Here is an 18595-nt window from a genome sequence, read left to right as displayed (position 1 = left end):
CCCCTCAATAATGTATTTTTCTAAAAAATAATATGTATATGATAGTAAATCAAAAGTTAAAAATCTGAGTAATTATTCTTGTTGTATAGTGCAGCCACTGTGGAAAACATATACTTTGTGTATAGAGGCTCCTCAAAAAACTAAAAATAGAACTACCCTATGACCCAGTAATCACACTATTAGGCATTTATCCCCCAAAATACAAAAACACTAATTCGAAGGGATACATGCACCCCTACGTTTATAGCAACATTATTTACAATAGCCCAATTATGGAAGCAGCCCAAGTGTCCATCCATAGATGAATGGATAGAGAAGATGTGATGTATATATACAATAGAATATTATTCAGCTGTAAAAAAGAATGAAATCTTGCCATTTGCAATGACATGGATGGAGGTAGAGAGTATTATGCTAAGTGAAATAAGTCAATCAGTGAAAGACAAAAACCATATGATTTCACTCCTATGTCAAATTTAAGAAACAAAACAGCTGAGCAAAGGAAAAGAGAGAGAGAGACAAACCAAGAAATGGACTCTTAACTATAGGGAACAAACTGAAGGTTACCAGAGCGGAGGTGAGTCTGGGGATGGGTGAAATAGGGGATGGGGATTATCATGATGAAAATAAAATAAAATTATTAAAACAACAACAAAAATCTGAGTAATTATTCTTGCTATATACTGACAAATTTCATTCTGTTTCTTATCCATATTTCTAGTTTAGTATCACTGGTATTTTCTGAAGATGAGTTTTTCCATTATGGTTTTAATTTTTTTTAATTTTTTAAATTTTTATTTTATTTTTTAATTTTTTTTTAGGTTTTATTTATTTATTCATGAGAGAGAGAGAGAGAGAGAGAGGGAGGGAGGGAGAGGCAGAGAGAGAAGCAGGCTCCTTTAGAGCAGGGAGTTTGATGCAGGACTCAATCCAGGACCCTGGGATCATGACCTGAGCTGAAGGCAGATGCTTAACCGACTGAGCCACCCAGGCACCCCATCAATTGGTTTTATTATTTTTAATTTTTTTTCATAATATTTCCTGAAATCTTCAAAGTCACTCTTCATAGCTAATCATTTTGAAAATGCTGATACCTTCTGTGTTAGTTTGCTAGAGTCCCATAACAAAATACCACAGCCTGGGCAGCTTAAACCAGAATTTTATTGCCTCACAGTTCTGGAAGCTAGAAGTCCGAGATCAAGGTGTCTGCAGGATTGGTTTCTTCTGAGGCCTCTCTCCTTGGCTTGTAGACGGCCACCTTCTCCTTGTGTCTTCACATGGTCCCCTGTGTGTGTGACTCAGTCCTAATCTTCTCCTCTTGTAAGGATGCCAGTCAGCCTGGACGAGGGCCCAACCTAATGACCTCATTTTACCAATTACCTCTGTAAAGCTATTGATCTGTTACTCTGTGTATCTAAAAATATTCGAAAATTTGACAATTTTTATTTTGCACGATAGAATATCACAGTTTGTTTTGGACACATCAATGAGTGATTTGTGGTCTCCACCCACACCCCAGGGCATTTCTGCTTTGTATGTTTTTTTTTAATTTAGAAAAAAACATTGTTTTCACCTAATGTACTCCACTAATACTTGACTTTATTATTATCACCAAAAAATACTTGCAGTGTTGAGCTTTTTCACTGGATTTACAATAGCATTTACAATAAGGTCAGATGTTTTATCTTTGACAAAATGAACCACCAAAAGCCTTACTTTTATTTCATGACATGGGTGAAAAAATTTCACCCATTATTACAATTAACTTACCTGCTTTTCTATGAAGCATCTGATGACTTGGCTATAAATTTGATATTACTTAAAGCCTTGTGAATTTGTTCTGTAAATAGAGCTTCACTTTTATACCTGTACAAACACACACACACACACAGAATAGAAAAAAAGGAAAAATTGATGTGGCCCAACTGTCACCAGATCTACCTAAATGTAAATTTATGCTTTACAGGATGACATAAAAAAACACCTTTGGCGACTACCTTTATTAAGTCACGAGCTTGAGGTAAAAATCCCCTTAAAATAATTAGTACTTCTGATGTAGAAGCTGGTGCTAAGAGCAGATTCCTTTGGTTTCCACACAGCGTCAGACAGCCCCATGGCAGAGAATAAATGCCAACTAACACACGTTATATATTCGTCTCGACTTTCTTGGAAAATGGAAACGGAGTACTGAGTTTTTCATTAAATAAGCATCTTACATTTATTTTCCTTAGCTCGTTGTTGACAAAAGCATTTCCTTGCAAAATAAAATGTGTTTTCAAACAATAAAATAAATACGTGGCCATAGACTTATGCCACACAATAAATGGCAAAGCAAGTAGCAAGAGCATTTGGAATACTCTCCAAGCTCAGTGGCAGGACAGCTTGGCTTCTGTTTCCCTATTCGTAGTCCACATACCCCCAACCTGTAATTTCCCACATTGCCCACTGATCCCACCACTGGTGGCCTGACAACTCCGTGCACCTCGCAGGCTATGTATGCTTCGTGCCATGGCACAGGTGACTGGTCACCAGGACCTCCCCATGCAGTCCCAGAGAGCAGACAGGTAGTTGTCCCTAGTCACTTCCACACGAGCAAATGTCAGTTGATCTGCAAGCACCCTGCTAGGGGTCATCGCAAGACGCTGTAATTTAAGCCTTGTTGTAAAGAGCCAGGAAAGGGAAAATTGGTTATCCCTAATGAACATTTAGATGCAACCCCGTGTTCAAGGGAGAACTCTGTGTACGGAACACAGCAGAAAGTGAAAGTATAACATGGAAGTCTATCGAATCCATTCCAGATCATTTTGATCCAACTAGTAACAAAAACATTCTTGTAGCAACATTGAAAAACCAGCCAAATTGCTAAGTGAATGGGAGGCTGGAACCACAGTTACCAGCCAGGACCACCCTCAGCAAATGGAGATGGCTACACATCCCGCTTGTACCCCAGCTGAGGGGAGGGGAGGGGGAAAAACTCCCCCCACTGTTTGTATGGCTTTTGTCAAAAGAGCATAAGCCAAAGAACCCTCCACCTCCACCGCCAGGGAACTGGTCAGTGTGGAAGCACCTCCTCGCTTGGTGAGCTGCACCCTTCCTCAGCTTCTTCAGCGGGGACACTGGCCTGGGAACGGGCAGAGGCCATGCTGTCCTGAAGATGGTAGGAACGACACCTCCACTCCTGCTGTAATGTGCCTTTTCCTTTCAATTTCTTGGTGCCTTCCCTGAGGGAACTGAAAGGTACGTTTGGGTGCGGTGTGACAATAAAGACGATAAGGAGGTAACTTTTTGTAAAGGTAATTTTGGAGTGAGGGCTGACAGTCTTTGTTCCTAACTTCACAGGTGTGGAAGTGGAGTGCTCAGTCTATCCCGTCATCATGCTCTGTCCTCAATCAACCAGTACGGCTGCGTGGGGTTTGAGCTCTGGAGTTGGGAGATGAAAACTTGGGGAAGGAAGAGTTCCTGAAGGAGGTGAGGCAGTAAATTAAGTGTCCTGAGTCTAGTTACTCTTCTCGGTCCTTCTGTAAGACCCTTTGGAGGCATAATTGTGGGAAGGAACAAGGACTTGATCCCTCTTTCTTCCCAGAGCCTCCCATTTCCTTTCCCTTCATCCTCAGGATGGGCCACAGAGATGCTCAAAGAGATCCCAGCCACGCCTCCGCCTTCCTTCCAGCCCCAACCTCTGGCGAGCAGGAAGGTGGGCTTCTCCGTTATATGCAGGGCAGAAGCGCACAGATTTATAAATCCAAACAGACAGCTGGCATTCTGAGGCAAAACCTCCATCTAATCATCCTTCCATCCTGTAGTCCCCAGTGGACCCAACAGGTGGATGGCTTAAGAATAGTTACAGCAAGAGCAGCTGGCTCAAAGACCAGGCCCGTCTGACAAGCCTCCTCATAGGTGTGCCCATCCACGTAGACATGGAAGGTGTGACGGGGGAGGGGGGCTGGGATAGAGACCCTTGGACCTCCTGGCACAGAATCCACTATCCCTGGCACTCCCACCCCAGGAGCCACCGTGATGATGGGGGCTGAGCTGGTACCCCAGTAGAGGTGGGCGCTCTGCAACTTGAAGAGAGTAAGAAAAGGGCCCCTGTGGGTTCTGGAATGGACTCCTTTCCCAGGATGAGTGCTGTGTCCTTAGGGTCACTTGGGGTTCCTCTCAGCCAAACCAGTGATTAAGTGTTCTGGGCCTGAATCTGTGCTATCCAAGTTCACGGCCCAGCTCTGCCACGAGCTGTGTGACCATGAACAAATCACTAACTTCTCTGTGCCTCAGTTTCCTCCATTTAATGCTAGGATAATAGTACTATCTCTTAGAATATTATTATGAATATTAATCCAGGAGGATGGTGGGAGGTGGATGATCCAATCATGGGGAGGAGGGAATGGGAGAGGGGCTTTCTCACAGTGTCTCTGAGGGACTCATGGACATATTTGTTTCCAAGGAAAGATTTTGGGACTGCCAAGGGGGAGAATGAGTCTTGAACTTCAAGCATCCCCTTCCCCCTGCCCTCTGTTATGACCAACCACCTTTGGAGAAGGCTTGTCTGAGTTGGAGCTTGGGGGGGTTGTAGTGTCATAAGGGACATAGGGCCCTTCACACAACAGGTGCCTGGGCAAAGAGACAGGGCTCCAGATGGGGAGGTATGGGGTGAAGAGCCACGGGGTTGGTCAACAGGTACCACCCACACCTGAGCTTGTAAAGATCAGGGGAAGATGCCTAATGGCCTGAAAGCTCTCTTGCCTCCTGTTTATATTTGACAGAAGCAGGAGGGGAGCAAAGTAGGAGAGGAAACTCTGATCTACACTGTGGTCTTTGAGCTGGATCAGGAGCAGAGCAGAGCAGAGGAGAAGACCAAAAGGGAGTGTCCAAGAGTTGGGGGGACAGGAAGGTGCAGGAGCTGGGGGGAAGGAAGGCAGCCAGCTGCAATTGCACAGGAGCAGAGGGGCTCCTCCAGTTGCCAGACTCTGCAGCTGGGTCATCAGCTCACCTCGAAACCTTAGGGCTTCCCTGGGTCTTGCGTCACCTTGCCTTCCCTCTCTCAGGTGTTCCTGGGGTTGTAATTCATCAGATGCTTTGGGAGGCGCTCTATCTCTCCCACGGAGCAGAAGGAGGAGTGTGGAGGGCCTTACCTTGAGGGTGAAGCTCTTAAGGTTTACATACACAATCCACTGGTCCCCCTTCTAGGCACAGGGCTCCTCCTGGGGGGTGTTCCACACCTTGGTGGCCCCTGTCAGGAAGGAACAGTCCTGGGGCAGGTGCAGGAGGACCTGTCCTGACTCCGATGTGCCCTGCTCTGCTCGGACCGCCTTTCCCTCGTCCCTCCCCTTCTTTTCTCTGCACCCCACCGATCCTTGCTGGAAATAAGAGTTCATGGTTCCATTTTCACCCCAGATCCCCTGCTTTGCTTCCAGTCCAGCGCACAGTGAAGAGGTCACTGACTGGAAACCACCATCTCATTTGACCTTCAAGTGATATTCAGAGAAATTAAGCCATTTGTCTGAGATCACCTAACTAGGAAGGTGGCAGAGATAGGATCCAAACCGAATTTCTCTTTTCCGAGATGTCTTCCAGCACACACCCATGTCCCTAGAGCTTGACCTTGCAACCTGTGCTCTGGATTCCCAACAGGACCAAAGTGCCAATTAACCGCTCTGCTCAGGCATTCCTGGGTTCTGCCCCTCACTAGTCTGTGGCTAGGGAAAGCTTTTAACCTCTCTGTGGTGCCTTCTCTTCAACTTTATTTTTTTTAAAGATTTATTTATTGGAGAGAGAGAGAGAGAGAGAGATAATGAGAGAGAGCAGGAACAGGGAGGAGAAGGAGAAGCAGACTCCCCACCGAGCAAGGAGCCTGATGCGGGGCTCGATCTCAGGACCCTGGTATCATGACCTGAGCTGAAGGCAGACGCTTAACTGACTGAGCCACCCAGGCACCCCTGTTTCCTCAACTTTAAAATGTTTTTTAGAACTTTAATACTCCTGCTTCATGGTGTTGGTTGTGAGGGTTACGTAAACAGAAAACGAAAAGCATCCAGCATAATGCTTGGCGCACAGTTGTCATCCGGTCAATATGCTGAGCGTTTAGCCTGCTCAAGACCCACGTTAGGTAGATCGGTAGCGAGCTCATAGGTAGCTGCGAGGCTGTGCTGCACAGGAAGACTGCAGCGTACCGGATCCACAATGAGTCCCTGGTGGACGGCACCTCCTGGGACAACATAGAAGGCAGTGCTGAGGACCTGGGGAGAAAATAATCCAGAAAAATGACAGCATCGCACCTGTCCTGGGAAGAGCGATGCTGAGAGCTCGGCTGCTCGGGGAGATAAATACTCTTATTATCCCCATTTTGCTGATGAAAAAACTGGGGCACAGAGAAGATAAACAACTTGCCCAAAGCTGCACCGCCAGCACGTTAGCGACCAAGCCGAGACGTGAAGCCCGGCAGTCTGACTCCAGCCTGTGCTGTCGAGTACTCTGCTTTTCTGCTTCTTTTTTTTTTTTTTTAATTTTTAATGCTTGATACTGATTTTCTTATTTTTTTATTTTTTATTTTTTTTTAATTTTATTTTATTATATTGTGTTAATCACCATACAGTACATCCCCAGATTCCGATGTAAAGTTTGATGCTTCATTAGTTGCGTATAACACCCAGTGCACCATGCAATACGTGCCCTCCCTACTACCCATCACCAGGCTATCCCCTTCCCCCACCCCCTCCCCTCTGAAGTCCTCAGTTTGCCTCTCACAGTCCATAGTCTCTCATGTTTCATTCCCCCCTCTGATGACCCCCCTTTTCTGCTTCTTGAGAACACAATGACCCGAGGAAACCACGAAACCACTTAGAAGATCAGAGAGCTGTCCCAGATAACGTCTACCTTATCGTTAGAAAATCTGAGCACTGGGGCAGTGTTTAGGGGGCTTTGGGGACTGAGTTCCCCTACTCCAGCAGAGCGTGCCACCCCTGTTCTGCGGTACGTACATCTGGTGTTTTTGCAGTCATAAGAGAATATTCAAAGCCCCTCAGAAATAAATCCCCGAGTGTCTGGTTCTCACTGCCTTTCAGATTGCATAGCCACCCCCAGCCGCTCCTCCGCAGAATTCCTGGTCTTCTGCTCCCTGAGCCCCCTTAGCTCATCTGCAGATCGGGCCTGTGTGACTTCCTTCGTAAGCTGTAACGATTAAATAGGCTCATGAAAGTAGGGTTCAAAGTCTAGGTTAAAATCATTTTTCTAGAAGGAAAAGAAGGGAAGAGAAGTGGGAGAATCAGGGGAAATTCATGCTGAAATGAAGGTGTCTGGACCCAGAAACAGCCTTACACCCTAACAGCCTTAGTGCCTGCTTGGGCACCATGCTTTAGAGGAAGATGTGCAAACTTTTCTATAAAGGGCCAGACAGGAATATTGTGGGCTTTGCAGGTCATACCGTGTCTGTTGTGACTTCCCAACCCTGCCATTGCAGAAAGAAAGCAGCCATAGGCAGTATGTCAACAACTGGGCATAGCTGTGTTCCAAAAAAATTTAATTACAAAAACAGGCAGTGGACTGGATTTGACCTACGGGCGACAGCTGGCTGCCCCCTGCTTTTGGTGGTTCTGCTCTGGTCCTCCTCCAACTGTACCCCTTGCCACAAGACGAGACTCCAGGGCTAAGGGCACATCCACCTGGATCGCACATCTCTCCTCTTCTAAACCGTGACATAGGATTCCTGTCCAAATAGCTTGGTGTCCACTGTCAGGGCTTGCCTAGGCCTTGGCCTTGGTCCCGTCATCCTGAGTGTGGACCCCAAGGCTGGTGTGCATACGCTTGCCCCAAAGGATCTTTTGTGTGTGTGTGTGTGTGTGTGTGTGTGTCTGTGTGTCTGTGTGTTGGGGTGGGGGTGGGCTACAGTTGAAGCTTGGGTGCCAAGACTGAGGTGCTCACAAGTGTGTGTGTGAAGCCCTTGCTGTGTGAGAAGCTGAAAGGGAGAAGAGGGCAGTTGCCTGTGGGCTGAGCGCTGAGCACATGCTTGTACCGAATTCCCTGGAGTGTGAGAACGCTAAATTCAAACCTGATCTCCTAGGCTGTTGTGAAATCCTGTTTGTTAACATGGGAGTATAAATTATATGTTAACAGCTCTTTTAAATATTTAAACATATGAAATGCAGACCTCCACGTGTGCCCTAGCCCTGGGCCCCACAAATAGTAAGAACGGGACAGCCTTACACCACAGGGTCAAGATTGCACAAATGAGGCCACACTTGCTGAAGCAAAATGATTTGTGTGTGTGTGTGTGTGTGTGTGTGTGTGTGTGCGCCTCAGGGAACAAGTCAGCAGCTGCAGGAGAACAAAGCCAAGTCCAAGATCTGGGAGGAAGTCAAGGGAAGGCCCCGAGGGGGAGATTTGGAGGGCCTCATCTAGCCTCCCCAAGAATCCCACACAAGAATTCCTGGAGACGAAGCACACAGTAAGGTCACCTTGCCTACTCTGATATAAGTGAAGCTTGGAAACAAAAAGAAATATTTCAAAGCCCAAGTTAGTAACCTGAGGCCTGAACTGAGTCACTAAAACATAGAGGCTCAGAAGGCGGCTGCCCAGCCATTTGGTCGAGGAGATTTCAAGATGCTCAGGGCCCTACTCCAGGACAGCATGGCCAGTCCTCTCTAGGTGTCCGTCTGCAGGGAGCCCCAGCCCACTGCTCCTCCCCTCTGACCATCTTGGTCTGGCTGGTGGGTCAGCAACAGCCCCTACCTGCCAAAGAGGCCATAGGATACCCATGACCCAGGGATGACAGGGGCAGCCAAGCCACCTGCCTCTAGAACAATAGATAGGCTTGGGCAGGAGCAGAGCAGTAATGACCGTGGGAACTCCTGAATATCTGGACTAAAGTCAGATCAACTGTTGATGGGGGGGAGCGAGCATTACCAATGATTAAGATTGGATTTCTCATCAGTCCAGTGAGTTAAGGGCACAGGATCAGATTTATTCTGATTTAGAAAATTAAAACTGATGCTTTTGTAATGAAGGATTGTGGTGGAGTCAGTGTTTACCCTACTACACATGTGGGGAAAAAAGCTCTCAACTCAGACTGTGCTCAGTAAATGGTAGTCAAGATTATTACAGTTATTATTTCAAAAGTCTAGGGGAAACCCACCAAAAGGACAGAACCATGTAATCAGTAAGAAAACAAGGTAGAAGTTTGCAAAGGACGTAAGAATGGATCAGCCCAGAAACGTGAAGATGATCTCCCCCAGGTTCCTGTGTCTCGCTCTGCCCAGCTCTCTGCCCTCTTCCCAGCCCGCCGGGATTGTGTTACCTTCAAGGTCATGACACTTGTTTGCAGACTTTCTGAAACAAGTCGCATTGCAGGTCCAAGTTGTGGATTCTGTCCCAAGGAAGGTTTTTTGCTATTGTTACATTGCCTATCCTGACTCAAAGCCGAAACTGAAGACATTCCTTCCCAGACTTCTGCTCTTTCCCAGTCACACAGACTGTCTGTTCTAAACTCAAAGCTCCACTGTGGAAGAGGAAGAGAACATGGCTGGAGGGGTTGGAGTCTAGAAAGGGAGGAAGACTTTTAATCACTCAGTATCCAACAAGTACCGCAAACTTCATGGGAAGTCTACACTTGGCAATGAGCTGCTAGGAGCTTATAAGGGATGAATCCAATCTGCGTCAAGGAACTTCACTCTACTTAGCGAGGCAAATACCTAAATACGAAGAAATATAATCCTATGGGGAATGAAGGATACGCTAAATAGAGTATCAGCCTTTAAAATGTGTAAAAGGAATAATGAATCACGGAACATTACATCAAAAACTAAGGATATATTGTATGGTGACTAACAGAACATAATAAAAAATTATTATAAAAAAATAAAATGTGTAAAAGAAAATCAATTCAAAATATATGAATGGATGGGGCATCTGGGTGGCTCAGTCGGTTAGGTGTCCGACTCTTGATTTCGGCTCAGGCCATTTTCTCAGCGTGGTGAGACTGAGTCCCACATCGGGCCCTGTGCTGAACATGGAGCCTGCTTGAGATTCTCTGTCTCCCTCTCCCTTTGCCCCCCACCAACACCCTCGCCAGCTTGCACGCACGCATGCGCTCTCTCTCTAAAAAAACAATATATACGTATCTATAGATATATAGATATAGATATATATGTGTGTGTATATATATATACACACATATCTATAGATATATATACAGTTCATATATGAATATATATTCATATGGAATATTTCTTTTTTTTTAAGATTTATTTATTTATTTATTTGACAGAGATAGAGACAGCCAGTGAGAGAGTGAACACAAGCAGGGGGAGTGGGAGAGGAAGAAGCAGGCTCCTAGCGGAGGAGCCTGATATGGGGCTCGATCCCATAACGCCGGGATCACGCCCTGAGCCGAAGGCAGACACCCAACCGCTGTGCCACCCAGGCGCCCCAACATGGAATATTTCATATGTACATATGAGTGGAGAATTTATGCCAGCTACTTTATAAATACAAATATGATTTGGTTCCAGCTTTCTAATAACTTACATCCTTAGGGGGAGAGACAAATACATAAACAAACTGTTCCTTTTTTCTCCAAACTGGAAATTTGAAAAAAAAATTATAATTGTAGCAAATGTGCATTGCAACCAAACTCTAAAGAATATGAAAGTATATAAGGCAGAAAATGAAAGTACTCACTGTCTTAAAAAATCCCACTGTTAATGGTTTAGTATATATTATTCCTAAATTTCTTTTTTCTCTGTCTCTGCCTATCTCTGTACACACACTTTCAACAGTCTAAGATAAAGCATCCTTACATGTCATCAATTTAGATATATCAATTTTATGCCCTTTTAATGGCTACAATCTCCCACTGATTTTAGTTGCTTCTAAATTCTACAATAACAGGCAATACTGCAATGCGTTTGTATAAAAGAACATGCACTTAACTATTTCTATACTACTCTTCAAAACGTGCTTCAGTTTATCTCCCCTCCACCAGTGTATGGAGTATGCCTGTTACCCCCATTCTAGCAAATAATGGGTATTACCAGTCTTTTGTAACTTTTATATTAAGCAATGATTCTTTCTTATTTTAACATATTAACATGAAAGGTTGAGCAAGTTATTTTAACTTATATTAACAATAAAGGTTAACTTATATTAAAATAAAGGTTGAGCAATTAAAGGTTGTATTCATTGGCCAATACTATTGCTACTCTGAGTTGCCTGCCCATGCCTATCGGACTGTCCATCTTTTTGGTACTGCTTTTCAGGAGTTCTCTCTGTATTACATATATTGATCTTTTCTCTCTCATATTTATTTCCATTTTTCCCCTCTCTTCCTTCATATTTTGTTTATATTGTGTTTGTGCAATTACAAAAATGTTTTTATGAAGTCTAATCTGTCAATCTTCATGTGTGGCTTCTGATGGAACCCGGGAAGGAGGACGTGGGCAGGAGTGATGCACGGTGAAGGAGGAAGGAGCAGGGGGTTGAGTCCGAGCAGCACAGCAATACCAACGGGCCAGAGATAGTGAATGGAAGGAGGGGACGCTCTGGCAGGGATCAGACGGCGTCCTCTGGAAAAGAGCTTTGATAAGAGAAATGAGTCAGTCTGAGAAAGACAAATCCCATAGGATTTCACTCATATGTGGAATTTATGAAACAAAACAAAAGAGCAAAGGGGGAAGAAAGAGAGGAAAACCAAGAAATAGACTCTTAACCATAGAGAACAAACTGATGGTCACCAGAGGGGAGCTGGGTGGGGGGATGGGTGAAATAGCTGATGGGGATTGAGGGGGGCACTAGTGATGAGCCCCAGGTGTTGTAAGGAAGTGTTGAATCACTATATTGTTCCCCTAAAATTAATCTTACGCTGTATGTTAACTAACTGGAATTTTAACGAAAATTTTTTTTTAAATGTGAGCTTTGAGATAGGATTGGAAAGACAGTCTGGGCATTGCCAGGGTGCAGAAGAAAAGTTATTAACATATTCAGCACTCAACCATCAGTGAAGTCTTGGGGGCAGGAATGGTCTCCCTGGGCAGACACAGGGAGCAAGAGTGACCGATGAGACTTTAGGGGCTTCACGGCAACTGGGCATTGCCAGATGGCCAGAGATGTGAGGACATCCATTTTTGGTTAATAAGGTCAGATTTAAATGACCGTCCTGGGTCACCTTGATTTACAGTGCCTAAGAAGGCAAGACCTAGCTCTGAAACCCCACGGAAGACTTGAGTCCCTAAAAGTGGGACCAAACCCAAGGTTTGGTCAGAAACCATATGCTTTAGTGATTTGCTTGAGTCGGAAATTCAGAAGCCTGTTCTGCTAAAGGAGCGAATAAGAATAGAAGATGGCATTTTATTAATCAGCGAGGCAACAGAGGCACTGCCACGTCGGGACAGAAACCTGGGTGGAGGGGCGCCTGCGTGGCTCAGTCCTTAAGCGTCTGCCTTCAGCTTAGGGCGTGATCCCAGGATTCTGGAATCGAGTCCCATATCTGGCTCCCTGCTCTGCTGGGAGCCTGCTTCTTCATCTCCCACTCCCCCTGCTTGTGTTCCCTCTCTTGCTGGCTGTCTCTCTCTCTGTCAAGTAAATAAAATCTAAAAAGGAAAGAAAGAAAGAAAGAAAGAAAGAAAGAAAGAAAGAAAGAAAGAAAGAAAGAAAGAAAGAAAGAAAGAAGGAAGGAAGGAAGGAAGGAAGGAAGGAAGAAAGAAAGAAAGAAAGAAAGAAAGAAAGAAAGAAAGAAAGAAAGAAAGAAAGAAAGAAAGAAAGAAAGAAAAGGAAAGAAACCTGGAGGCCCCTGCTGTGCCTCTGAACGCCCCCCCAGACTCCTTCCCCGCAGGAGGCCGGGGGAAGCAGCGCCCTCTGGTGGTGGTTGGCAGGCGGCTCAACACCTGGTGGGCTCCTGGGCAGGGTACTGTCCCCCCAGCCTCTCAGTCTTTTCTTGGGATAGGGTTTGTCTCGGTAAAGTGGGGAGGATGAGTAGGGAGAGAGGAATGAGTCTATAACCTGGCTCACTGTGGAAATAGGTATGGACCCAAAAGAAGGAGGAAGCAGAGGGGAACACCAGGGAAAGTCAAAGGGGAAAATACAGAAAAAGGAAGAAGAAATGCTCTGTTCTAAATATGGCAAGATGGGTTTTCCTTGCTGCCCCAACACGCATGCATTCCTAAGGCTTGACACCTCTCCATGTTGCTTTCTGGGACCTGGCTCAGGCCTAAACTTGGTATAACAGAAAGGGGCATTTTGTTTATGTGCCTATAGGCAGAAGAAGGGATGGGCTTTCTCAGCATTTGTCAGCCTTGGGAACACATGGGAAGCATGCTAAGAAAGGCTGGTCTACAAGACAGAGCACTGGAAAGGAAAAGAGGAGAGAGCAGCTTCTGAAAGAGGTATTTGTTCCTTGGTGAAAAGAGTGCACCTGCGAGACAAGTCCCAGCCCAAAAAGAACTAGGGAGGAACCAACCAAAGGAGATGCCCAAACACCCACCTTATCTGAGAACCCCTTCTGCGTGAGAAGTCACTACCCCACCTGAACTAAAAACCTCTTGTACGCCCTTCTGGACTTTGTGCGTGAGACTGGACTATATAGTAAAATAGTTGAATAATGGACTCTAACCCTTCTCCCTTCCCGAGGAATGCAAGGTCAAGACTGCTTCTCGCTCCCACCATTTCGTCAGGATGTATTTCTGACAAAATAGGATCTCAGTAAGTCGTTAAATAAACAAGCGTACTTCCAGCCAGCCCCTGTACCAAGTAGGGCCATCACTGGTCGTTCATTGTTGATAAATGGATGAATGAATGAGTGGCCTCTTGAGAACCCAGATTTGGTGGTTGCCAGACTAGCGGTAAGCTGAAAGATGTTGCATAAAGTCTTGCCTGGGTTGAACCACCTGTGAGAACTTCGCTCAGATACAGGATGTGGGCTGAGAGCTTCTCATGTTCCTTCTTTCAAGGGTGGGTGTTGGGCATTGAAAGTGTCTCTGCTTTGCTAGTGGGGCCAGTGCAGGGGCTTCCAGATCTGCAGAACTGAGAGTTGGGGGAGGAAGGAGGAAAAGGAGGATGTAAGCACCAGCCAGAGATGAGAAGGAAACCATTGTCAGGGGCTCATGCTGTAGAAGAGAGGGCCAGGACCCTGGAAGGAGCCTGAGACAGTCATTCATCACCTACCCTTGCACCTGCCCTGACTCTTCAGGGACAGAGGCTAGGGAAGATCTTTACAGAGTGGGGATGATAGGGTTACCTTTCCCGTGGGATCGTTTGTGGAGATTAAATGTGATCACGTGTGTGCAGCACAGTGCCTCGGCCCAGAATGTACACTCAATAAATATCTGATATTATTTTCCAATACATTCTGGATGTTCACTTCAATTTCCCATCACATTGGTAAAGAAGGGAGGTGGAAAGTTACGAGGAGCCCACACCTGTAGTATCAGGTCCTATGGCGTTATCACCCGTGGCCTCACCCTGAGGCCGTGGCTTCAGGAAACTTGGACTGTATAGCCCAGTGATGGTTCCTGGAGTCACAGATTGGGTTCTCTGGAAACAGATGTGGAGCCATAACTTGGGCACAGATCATTCACCAGGAATTGTCACCTTGTGAAAGGCTGGGGAGGAGGCAGGAGTGGGCAGGGGGAGAAGCCGAGTCACGATGAAGCCCTGACAAAGCTTTGGCTGACCTGGCCAGGAGCTCCAGAACAAGGGCTGTCCATCACAGTGCTCCTGCTTCAGACCAAAATGCCTGAGCCTCAATCAGTCACCTCATTCAGTCACCTAGTAAGGAAATGACCTTGGGAAAAGGGATCTCTGCATCAGAGCTGACCGTGAGAAAACCAGCAGCTGAGGCACCCCTGTGGCTGGGCAGCAAGTCCCTGGAACAAGCCCTTCTGGAGAAAAGAGGCCTTTTGTGACCCTAGCCCCTCATCGCCTGCCTCACAGAAGCAGATGTTTTCTACTCTAATTATTTTTTGATGAGCCCCATTTGCTTAAGTGTTGATGGTCACAACACATTTTCACAGACATGGTCTCCTCTTGTTGCAGGCTGGTAAGAGGGCCCTTTGGGGGAAATCTGAGGCAGATGTCAAAGTGGGGAGAATCAGAAACCTCATCCCACTGGTCTGTGATGGAGTGGGTCTCAGTCCTTCTAAATGGTCTGATGCACTGGGCTTGAAAGACCTTTCCCAGCTAGTCTGGAAGAAGGTAGGGGGAGGGGGTCAGTACCGCAAGTGTTAGAAGACAGGAATTGAGGGGGAGGGAGTGCTCAGAGGAGCTAAGCCGGGAAAAAGTGACATGGTTTGAGCATAAAGGTCAGCCTAAGCTCACAAAACACCTGGGCACTATTCCTAGCTCCAGCAACAGCCTTTGTCTTTAGGCAAATTAGTTCCCCACTCTGAGTTTCACTTCCTCTACCACATGCCAATGGACTCACACTCAACTTGGCATCCTAGAAACTAGCATGGAGGCTGAAACACACTGCGTGTTTAAGAAGAGTTTGTGGTTATATGGAGGTTCCTCAAAAAGTTAAAAATAGAGCTACCCTACGACCCAGCAATTACACTACTAGGTATTTACCCAAAGGATACAAAAATACACATTCAGAGGACACACCCTGATGTTTATATTCACATTTACAGCAGCAATATCAAAAATAGCCGAACTATGGAAAGAGCCCAAATGTCCATCGACTGATGAATGGATAAAGATGAGGTCTATATATACACAATGGAATATTAGTCGTCCGAAAGAATGAATTCTTGCCATTTGGCAATGATGTGGATAGAGCGAGAGTGTATTATGTTAAGGGAAGTAAGTCAGTCAGGGAAAGAAAAATACCATATGATCTCATGCATATGTGATATTTAAGAAACAAACCAGATGAACATAGGGGAAGGGAAAAAAAAGAGAGAGAGAGGGAAGCAAACCAAAAGAGCCTCTTAACAACAGAGAACAAATGAAGGTTGATGGAGGGAGGTGGGTGGGGGATGGGCTAGATGGGTGATGGGGATTAAGGAGGGCACTTGTTGTGAAGAGCACTGGGTGTTGTATGTAAGGGCTGAATCACTAAATTCTACACCTGAAACCAAATTGCACTATATGTTAACTAACTAGAATTTAAACAAAAACTTCAAAAAAACAAAACACGAGATATTCTGTCTCTTACACAGACTGAACACATACTCTCTTTTGGTGGTTACTGTGCAGGAAGGACCTGGGGACCCCATTCCGGTACTTGGAGTCACTCTGCTCTTCATAACTTTTTTTTTTAAGATTTTATTTATTTATTTGACAGAGAGAGAGACAGCCAGCGAGAGAGGGAACACAAGCAGGGGGAGTGGGGAAGGAAGAAGCAGGCTCCCAGTGGAGGAGCCTGATGTGGGGCTCGATCCAAGGACTCTGGTATCACACCCTGAGCCGAAGGCAGATGCTTAACGACTGTGCCACCCAGGCGCCCCTGCTCTTCATAACTTTTAAATCCACTCGAGTTCCATCCATTTTCCAAGGAGCTGCTGCCACCTTCACCTCCACCTTCTGCATCATTATTAATCGTTTCATCTGAAGGCAAAAATGGCAACGTGAAATAAAAAAAGCAGAATTCATTAAAAAATGTGTTTGTGGGTACTTCCAGTTATTACTGAGTAACCCTCATGCCATAAACGAGAAATCTAGATTAAATCTACGAAACTAGGTTTTCAGATGTTAGGCGACCCAAAGTGCAGGACTGTGAACTCTGAGTCCAAGCGGAAAGTGTTGGTTGAGCAGCTAAGAAATTAAATTGGGATCTCAGAAGGTTCAATGCTTAGTAAAGGACACATTGGCCCTTAAAGACGACTCTAGCCCTTCCCTGACAAAGCTTAAACACGAGCTGCAGAATGCTCGAGTCAATCTGTAAGTAACTGAACTGCCTGCCCACACACTCTAAACGTTCGACAGCGTTACAGTGTTCGGCATCCAATGATAATTATTAGATATGTCAAAAAACAGGAAACATGACTCAGAACCAGGGGGAATAATCTGTCTAGAAACTGGCCTAGAAGTGACAGAGATTAACCCACAAGGGCCATGAAGCAGCTATTGTAAGTACGTTCAAGGATGTAAAGGGAAACGTGAGTACAATGAAAAGAGAAACCCAGTTAAAAAAGGAAGTTAAAAAATGAAATACTCAATATGAAAAATTCAGTGGATGGGCATAGAAGTTGATGAGATTATGAAGAAAAAGATGGCAATAGAACTTCAAAGCAGGGTAATGGAAACTAGAGAAAATGACAAAAAACCTGGAGCTGAATCGTGCAGGTGCCCTGTAGGTCACTTTGAGGATTTTGGCTTCTACTCTGGGTAACCTGGGCACCACTGGAGAGTTTTGGTGACGGAAGTGATACCATCTGATTTGTCTTTGAACGGGATCACTCTGGCTGCTGTGTGGAGAACAGACTGCAGAGGGGAAGGTGGCCTGTTAAGGGAATGCTAGTAATATTCTGAGTGAGAAATGATGGCAGCTTAATCCAGGTTAATATCAGGGCAATGAGAAATGATTGAAATCTGGGATATATTTTGTAGTTTTGTTTTGTTTTCTTTTGTCTTAAGTAAGTTGTGCACCCATCGTGGAGCTCAAACTCATGACCCCGAGATCAAGCATCCCATGCTCTACTGAGTGAGCCAAACAGGCATCCCCAGGGATATATTTTGATGGAGGAACAGACAGGATTTTTTCATGCACTGGATTTAGAATGAAGAGTGATGGCAAGTTGTATACACTGAGCCATTGACCACTTCTTAAGAGCAAGAACTATGTATCTGTTAGGACTGCATTTAGGTGTGTGTAACAAAAATCCCAATGACATAAACAAATGGAGGCTTATTCTTTTCACATGACTGGTTAGACCAAGGTTGTTCTATTACTCAAGGTTACCATTGGTATCCCAGGTTCTTGTTATTTTTCTGTGAAACCATACTTTAACAGGCTGTATTTTTGCCCTTGTTCTTGTGCCTCATGGGCCCAAGGTGGCTGCTGTACTTCCAGGCATAGCATCAGTATTCCAGGAAAGAAGAAATGACAAAGGAACAAAACATGCCCTGCTGGTTGAGTTTGTCCCTTTTTTACCCAAGAAAGCAAAAGTTTTCCTGGAAGCCACATCCAGCAAACTTCTCCTTGTATTTCCTTGGGTCATGTAGCCAACTTAGGAGAATGAGATTCTATGTGTGGCCTAGGCAAACTGCAATTCATTCTTTATGGCCAGCATAGGAGGTCTTCTTTCCTAGAGTCAAAAGATTTCTGCTGGTAGCTAAACGCATGAGGTTCTGTTAGCAGAGTGAAAGGGGCATACTTCATGAAGAATGTTGGATTAGTGATTGACAATTTCTACCATTGATTGAATGCTTTTTTGCAATTTTGTTACAAAACAACTTTCCCCACTTCCTGTGTTTGGCAGGTATGTATCATAAACATGTCCTGCTACCATGTCGGCAGGATGGCATAGTGATTTTGAAAGACTTCACAAATAAGCTAGTTGAGAGAAAGACAGGAGAGATGTGAAGGGGGAAAGGGTGGGCGTGGTTGATCTCAGATTGCTAAAAACAGCAACAACAACAACAACAACAAACTGGTCTGTGAGAAGAGCAA

The sequence above is a fragment of the Ailuropoda melanoleuca genome, chromosome 2 (assembly GCF_002007445.2).
Source record: "Ailuropoda melanoleuca isolate Jingjing chromosome 2, ASM200744v2, whole genome shotgun sequence".
NCBI classification, from domain to species: domain Eukaryota; kingdom Metazoa; phylum Chordata; class Mammalia; order Carnivora; family Ursidae; genus Ailuropoda; species Ailuropoda melanoleuca.
The sequence above is the reverse complement of the archived record's forward strand: the minus strand, read 5'-3'. Positions refer to the sequence as shown.